Source organism: Oryx dammah, unplaced genomic scaffold, assembly GCF_014754425.2.
Source record: "Oryx dammah isolate SB20612 unplaced genomic scaffold, SCBI_Odam_1.1 HiC_scaffold_2, whole genome shotgun sequence".
NCBI lineage: Eukaryota > Metazoa > Chordata > Mammalia > Artiodactyla > Bovidae > Oryx > Oryx dammah.
Window position 1 is genome coordinate 69,679,473 of NW_024070186.1, and position 8,460 is coordinate 69,687,932.

At 38.5% G+C, this 8,460-nt stretch overlaps 1 long non-coding RNA gene across 1 annotated transcript in view; it reads left to right on the top strand.

Moving 5' to 3' along the window:
* The first annotated feature begins 1,448 nt into the window (after positions 1-1,448).
* The window catches only part of LOC120871519, a 34,020-nt gene continuing 27,008 nt past the window's right edge, over positions 1,449-8,460 (top strand). The window contains exon 1 of the long non-coding RNA XR_005723043.1: positions 1,449-1,600. This is a non-coding gene — a long non-coding RNA (uncharacterized LOC120871519). The remainder of the gene's footprint in view (positions 1,601-8,460) is intronic.

Here is an 8,460-nt window from a genome sequence, read left to right on the forward strand (position 1 = left end):
TTAATATAAAAAGTACACGCAGCTTATTGATCTCACTTAAAAATACGTTACTAAACTTTAAGAAGTAACATGCCAAGTTTTGATACTGTAGCAACAAAGACTATCCATAATTATGTAAAATGGCTATCAAAACACTTCTTCCTTTTCCAACTGTACAGTTATGTGAAGACAAATTTATCTTTTTATATTTCAACCTCCCTCAGTTGCAACAGATCAAATGCAGAAGCAGATATGAGAATTCAATTTTCCTCCATTAATTCTTATATTAATGAGATTTGTAAAAATATAAAACAATTCCATGCCTCTCACCAAAATTTCTATTTTTTGGAAATAGAGTTTTAATAATGTTATTGGTGTTGAGTGTTTTATTGCTATTTTCCAAGGAATTTAATAAGTATATAGCTAAAATTTTTAATAGTCTTCTTTGTTAATACAGTAAAAGTCAATAGATATAATCCATATAAACAAAAGGTCTTTAGAGTCTTTAATATTTTTTAAAAGTACAGAGGGACATTGAGATGAAAGTCTCCAGAAACCACTTTAATAATATGTAAAAGAAAGAATGTAAACCTGTTCTGCGGTGGTAGAACAACCTGCCCTTGGAAACTTAGGTATTTTCCCCTTCTCTTTAATGATAAACAAAGTCAATTTATCACTTTTAGATTCTGGTAGAAAATTCCATAATAAACCATGTAAAAAATAATCCAAAAAGTCTTAAGATAAATTGCATTATAAGTTACTTACTATATATCTGAATTATATCTAATGATTATTGCTTTAGAGTTTACAAATACTTCTACATGGGTTATATCATACTTTATCCAGGTAATTTCGTGAAGGTAGGTATTATTCTCCTTATTTATATTAATAGCTGAGGAAATGAATTCTAAGAGAGAAAAAACTGTTTGTCTAGAAAGTGTTAGAACACAGAATCAGATTCAGGTCTACTGACCTTTTGTTTTTTGCTTTTTTCATCTTTGCCTGAAAAAAAGTCTTTTTGGTTATCATTGGCATAGGCTAACATTTCAGCTCTTGTATAGTAGAAATAAGGGCTGGGTATTGCCATATCTTTTGAATTTGAGCAAGGATCCTGACATCTTACCAGCCCATTTCCTCTGCCTATATATAAGGGTTGTGGGAAATAACAAATGCTGAATTATGTGGAATAGTGCTTAGTATACATTAAGTCTTGTTTATTATTATTTTTTCTACTTAGCATAACAGCGTAACTGTGCACAAGGCCAGAGTAGCTTCTGTTTCACACAGCTCTTAGATCAAATATGAAATGGCTTAGTCAATATGACAGAAATAGATGAACATATGAAAAAGCTTCAGAATAAATGCAGGCCTGAACAGCAACAACAGAAATGCAGTCTTTTCCAGGCTGGAAGCCAGAGGTCATTCTATATATACTGGTGACCTACACCTCAACTCTGCGTTCAGATTTAGAGGTGACTAGATGGGTCAATACATCACTCTTCTGCTTGCCAGGCCTGGACCAAACCAGCTTTGAGTGACTGCTGGACATCACCACTTTGAGGGCTTCTCCCCTGACCCCACCTGAGGCTGCTGGAGCCACAGAAATAGCTTGAGAGTCCAGGTAAGGCTTCCTAACCCTTTAAACCCTATATTCTTTTTGTTTTCCTTGTTTTGGTTCTCTTGGCTTCACACCTGGAGCCTCTCTCTGAGATAAGAGTGCCTTCAGGATGAGTCAGCCTTCCCAGAGGCTCCTACAGAGCCTTTCAACTACATGATGGTCAGAGGTAGTGCTGGTTAGATTTGGCTGGAGTGGAAGTAGATGAGCCAGATCCTGGCAGTTAAGGGAGGTAAGAGTTTCTGGAGGAAGTAGTTCGTCAGCAGAGGATTGTTAATGGTATTAATTCAGCTGCCTTTGCACATTGATCCCAACATGGACATACACATATTTATACATAGTAAGATAATAATGATAATAACAGCTATCACTCATAGGAACAATCTCATATATACATTCTTTCCTGTATAGATATAGAAACAATAATGAGAATGACCCGCTAAAATTTTTAATTTGTTATAGTAAATTTACCTTTGGTAGGATAGTTTGCTATGCACAAGAATGAAGACTTTACATATGTTATCTCATTTAATTCTCTCAGTATTATACCATGAGTTTGTATTTTTCTTAGTTTTCAAATGAGGAAATGGAATGTCCTAAAATTTTAAGATTTTTCTTCATGGTCATATCCAAGGTCACACAACCACCAAGTAAGTAGCAGGGCAGAATTAGAACCTAAGATTTTTCTGGCCAGTCCAAAAAGTTGGATTCTTTTCAGCTCAGCCCCTTGCCTCCAGCATATTTCCGTTTGATTGAAAGTTGGGATGACATAATGCAAAGATGCATGTGAGGTTAAGTAGAAAAGGAAAAAAAAAAATCAAGAAGTGCCAACAGCCCTTTAGTACTTCTTCAGACAAACATCCAGCTCAAAGCTATATAGTGGAGAGGTAAGAGGTCAGCCTCTGAGGTCAGACTGCTTGGTTTAAAGCCAGCTCTACCGCAGACAAACATGACTTTGAGTAAGTTATTTAATTCCTCTATGCCTAAGTTTTCTCATCAGAGAATAATAACAGAACCTATCTCTTTGAGTTGTTGTGGGAAAAAATTTAACAATTCATGTAAAGTGCTTACAACAGTGCTTGATGCATATAATACTCAAATATATAAGCACTATTATTAGCTGATATCTTTCCTTCTTTCCCTCCTTTCCTTCTTTCTTTGCTTCCTTTTCCTCTTCTCTCCCTCTTTTTTTTTCCCCTTCCTTTCTCTCCCTTTCTTCCTTTTTTGAGTTAATGGTGTGTAGCCACTAAGTAGTCTTTCTAGCAAGATGCCAAGACTCACCAAAGGTGGTTCAGAACCTCAATCTTGAAGTTAAAAAAATTTTTTGGGACTGGGATTTAAAAATAGAACCTGGTGAGAAGCAATTCTTGCTGTGTCAACTTTCAGAAGGCTGTACTGAGAAAACCCAGCAGAGCTTTATTTTAAGAAGACCCTGAATGGCTTAGCTGCAGTTCATGGATACATCAGAACATTCCCTTGACGGTTCACTTTCCTGTGAACCTAAAACCAAGCAACAGTGAGAGTTCTGGGCTGACCAAACCTCCCCTTTGCAAAAAGCCAGAGAACTCAGGTGCTGCTGTCAAGTAACTGGAGCAGAACCCCAGCAGTGAGCCTTCACTGCTGATGCTTTTGAAGTTCACCTCTTTGTTAAATCTACTTTTAACAAAAACTGGATTTTTTACAATATGTTTCAGGGATGATGCAAAGTATTAAGGATACAGGGGAAAAAAATGACTACAGATGGTGGATTTGGAAAGTAGGTAGAGAAGGACTTTGGTATGTTTCAACATCTGAGTCCAAGCCTTCTTTTTATCACTTTTTTCTGAGATGGTTGGCTATCTCAACTCTTTTGAGCTCAGCTTTTCCATTTTCAAAATAAGGGTTTATACTAGATGATGTTTAATGTTGTTGTTTCTATGATTTATTTGAAACTATTAGGAAGATAGTTGATTAGTAATTTTATAGTGGTTAGGAAAGAGGACCATTGTTAATTGAGGAAAGAAGCTAAGCCTAATAGAATGTAACATTAATTCAAATGTTGAGGAGGAATTAGGGTCTTCCACAAGCTGCTATGTATACTTCATTCATATCTGTCAAACTCAATATTTCTTAATGTAAGAAAAGGCTACAACAAACTTAAGTCTCCATTCTGATGCAACAAGGAGAAGTTGTTGAAACTGGATGTAAAAATATGTTTCTCAAGAAGGAATATGTTGGTGTTCAATCATCTTTAAGCGTATGCATAAACATCTGTTCAGGAAAACTAATCAGGCAATAAGGGATACAATTCATCGAAGGGAGTGACAACTAGCAACACTAATGAGGCTAGGAGCCAAATCACAGGTAATAAACTTGAAAACAGACATCAGCAAACCAAATAGAATTGCTATGGTTTGGCAAGTTAGTATTTATATAGAAATAAATTTGGATGTATATTCTTTGTGTTAGTTTGGAAGATTTTTCGATGAAAAAGCAATAAAATGCCATTTCAACATAAAACTCTAAACAACAAGTTTACATATTACACCCCAAAGAACAGAGGTTGGAATAGGAATGCTTTTTTTGGCACTGATTTGGGAATTGATTGAATTCACTAGCATTTTTTTTTTTTGCTCAAGCATTTGAGGAAGCCAGTGGTAGGGTAAGACTGAGGGCATGGAATCAGTCAATCAGTTCAGTCCCTCAGTGATGACTCTTTGGGACCCCATGGACTGCAGCACGCCAGGCTTCCCTGTCCATCACCAACTCCTGGAGCTTGCTCAGACTCGTGCATTTAGTCGGTGATGCCATCTAACCATGTCATCCTCCATCATCCCCTTTTCCTCCCACCTTCAATCTTTCCCAGCATCAGGGTCTTTTCCAATGAGTCAGGTCTTTGAATCAAGTGGCCAAAGTATTGGAGCTTCAGCTTCAGCATCAGTCCTTCCAGTGAATATTCAGGACTGATCTCCTTTAGGATGGACTGGTTGGATCTCCTTGCAGTCCAAGGGACTCTCAAGAGTCTTCTCCATAGTTCAAAAGCATTGATTCTTTGGTGCTTAGCTTTCTTTATAGTCCAACTGTCACGTCCATACATGACTACTGGAAAAACCATTGCTTTGACTAGGTGGACTTTGTTGGAACAGTGTCTCTGCTTTTTAATATGATGTCTAGGTTGGTTATAGCTTTTCTTCCAAGGAGTAAGGGTCTTTCAATTTCATGGCTGCAGTCACCATCTGCAGTGATTTTGGAGCCCCCCAAAATAAAGTCAGCCATTGTTTCCACTGTTTCCTCATCTATTTGCCGTGAAGTGATGGGACCAGATGCCATGATCTTAGTTTTTTGAAAGTTGAGTTTTAAGCCAACTTTTTCACTCTCCTCTTTCACTTTCATCAAGAGGCTCTTTAGTTCTTCTTTGCTTTCTGCCATAAGGGTTGTGTCATCTGCATATCTGAGGTTATTGATATTTCTCCTGGCAATCTTGATTCCAGCTTGTGCTTCCTCCAGCCTGGCATTTCTCATGATGTACTCTGCATATAAGTTAAATAAGCAGGGTGACAATATACGGCCCTGACGTACTTCTTTCTCAATTTGGAACCAGTCTGTTGTTTCATGTCCATTTCTAACTGTTACTTCTTGACCTGCATACAGGTTTCTCAGGAGGCTGGTCAGGGGGTCTGGTATTCCCATCCCTTAAAGAATTTTTCAGTTTGTTGTGATCCACACCGTCAAAGGCTATGGTGTAGTCAATAGTGCAGAAGTAGATGTTTTTCTGGAATTCTCTTGCTTTTTTGATGATCCAACAGATGTTGGCAATTTGATCTCTGGTTCCTCTGCCTTTCGTAAATCTAGCTTGAACATCTGGAATTTATGGTTCATGTACTGTTGAAGCCTGGCTTGGAGAATTTTGAGCATTACTTTGCTACCATGTGAGATGAGTGCAACTGTGCAGTAGTTTAGGCATTCTTTAGCATTGCCTTTCTTTGGGATTTGAATGAAAACTGATGTTTTCCAGTCCTGTGGCCACTGCTGAGTTTTCCAAATTTGCTGGCATATTGAGTGCAGCACTTTCACAGCATCATCTTTTAGAATTTGAAATAACTCAAATGGAATTCCATCACCTCCACTAGCTTTGTTCATAGTTTTGCTTCCTAAGGCCCACTTAACCTCACATTCCAGGATGTCTGGCTCTAGGTGAGTGATCACACCATCATGGTTATCTGGGTCATGAAGATTCTTTGTGTACAGCTCTTCTGTGTATGGTTGCTACCTCTTCTTAATATCTTCTGCTTCTGTTAGGTCCATACCATTTCTGTCCTTTATTGAACCCATCTTTGCATGAAATGTTCCCTTGGTATCTCTAATTTTCTTGAAGAGATCTCCAGTCTTTCCCATTCTATTGTTTTCCTCTGTTTCTTTGCATTGGTCACTGAGAAACGCTTTCTTTCTCTCCTTGCTATTTTTTGGAACTCTGCATTCAAAAGGGTATATCTTTCCTTTTCTCCTTTGCTTTTTGCTTCTCTTCTTTTCCAGCTATTTGTAAGGCCTCCTCAGACAACCATTTTGCCTTTTTGCATTTCTTTCTCTTGGGGACGGTCTTGATCACTGCCTCCTGTACAATGTCATGAACCTCTGCCCATAGTTCTTCGAGCATTCTGTCTCTCAGATCTAATCCCTTAAATCTATTTTTCACTTCCACTGTATAATCATAGGGATTTGATTTAGGTTATACCTGAATGGCCTATTGTTTTCTTTACTTTCTTCAAATTAAGTTTGAATTTGGAAATAAGAAGTTCATGATCTGAGCCACAGTCAGTTCCTGGTCTTGTTTTTGTTGACCGTATAGAGCTTCTCCATCTTTGGCAGCGAAGAATATAATCAATCTGATTTTGATATTGACCATCTGGTCATGTTCATGTGTAGAGTTTTCTCTTGTGACTCTACACATGAACATCACCAGATGGTCTCTGGTGGTGTTGGAAGAGGGTGTTTGCTATGATCAATGCGTTCACTTGGAAAAACTTGTTCGGCTTTGCTCTGCTTCATTTTGTACTCCAAGGCCAAAATTGCCTGTTAATCCAGGTATCACTTGACTTCCTACTTTTGCATTTCAGTACCCTTAATGTAAAGGACATCTTTTTTGGGTGTTAGTTCTTGAAGGTCTTTAGGTCTTCATAGAACTGTTCACTTCAGCTTCTTCAGCACTACTGGTTGGGGCATAGACTTGGATTACTGTGATACTGAATGGTGTGCCTTGGAAATGAAGAGAGATCATTCTGTCATTGTTGAGATTGCACCCAAGTACTGTATTTCGGACTCTTTTGTTGACTATGAGGGCTACTCCATTTCTTCTAAAGGATTCTTCCCCACAGTAGTAGATTTAATGGTTATCTGAGTTAAATTCTCCCATTCCAGTCCATTTTAGTTGACTGATTACTAAAATGTCAATGTCCACTCTTGCCATCTCCTGTCTGACCACTTCCAATTTACCTTGATTCATGGACCTAATATTCCAGGTTCCTATGCAATATTGTTCTTTACAGCATCAGACTTTACTTCCATCACCAGTCACATCCACAGTGGGGTACTGTTTTCCCTTTGGCTCCATCTCTTCATTCTTTCTGGAGTTATTTCTCCACTCTTCTCTAGTAGCATATTCAGCACCTACCAGTCTGGGGAGTTCATCTTTCAGTGTCTTATCTTTTTGCCTTATCATACTGTTCATGGGATTCTTAAGGCAAGAATACTCAAGTGGTTTGCCATTCCCATGTCTTGTGGACCATGTTTTGTCAGAACTCTCCACCATGACTCGTCCATCTTGGGTGGCCCTTACACAGCATGGCTCACAGTTTCATTGAGTTAGACAAGGCTGTGGTTCATGTTATCAGTTTGATTAGTTTTCTGTGATTGTGGTTTTCATCCTGTCTGCCCTCTGATGGATAAGGATAAGAGGCTCTTAGAGGGCACAAACAAAACTTTGTGTGCACCAGGATCCAGGAGAAAGGAGCAGTGACTCCACAAGAGACTGACCCAGACTTGCCTGTGAGTGTCCAGGAGTCTCTGGTGGAGGTGTGCATTGGTGGTGCCCTGTTGTAGGGTCAGGGGCACTGATTATGGCAGTGCCTGCATGGGACCTTATGAAGGAGGTCACCATTGTTTCATTACCTCTACCATAGTTTGGCCTCAGGTCAAACAACAGGGATGGATCAAAGGAAAATTGGATTAAAGATTTACTGAGCATGGCCCCGCCCATCAGAACAAGACCCAGTTTCCCCCACAGTCAGTCTCTCCCATCAGGAAGCTTCCATAGCCTCTTATCCTTATGCATCTGAGGCCATGGAATAAAACTAAGTTGCCTGGCTCTATCCATGACAGGCAGCCAGGGACCATGGCTGCACCTGCCTTATTTGCCCAACCAAGACCAACTGTAGTTTCCGATCAGAGCAAGCATTCCGTGTATATTAAGAGTTAACTAATAAATAGGAATTGGCATTTCTCTCATCCCAGCTTAAATAAGACTGCTGTACCCATGAAGCCAACTGAATTAATCTAAATCAGCTCACCCTTCCAGTTCTTTGTTATTATTTCCACCATTTTGCTAAAAGTTAAAAAAAGAAAGCATTCAAATTTGTTAAATTGAGTAGAACAGTTGAACTAATTTGTATGCTAATATTAATATTAAAGATGAAATGAAAGAATCACACAGAAAGTTTATTTGCTCAAAATCAAAACAAATAAAAAGTAGATAAGAACATATCCCATACATAACATTTTCCTTTGGCTTCCTAAATTTGACTAAGAGATGCATGTCCCTTCCTATCTTCACCTGTAATTCTTTCCAACTATTTATCAAGTTCCTAATCACAGCTCCTCATCACAGCACAACA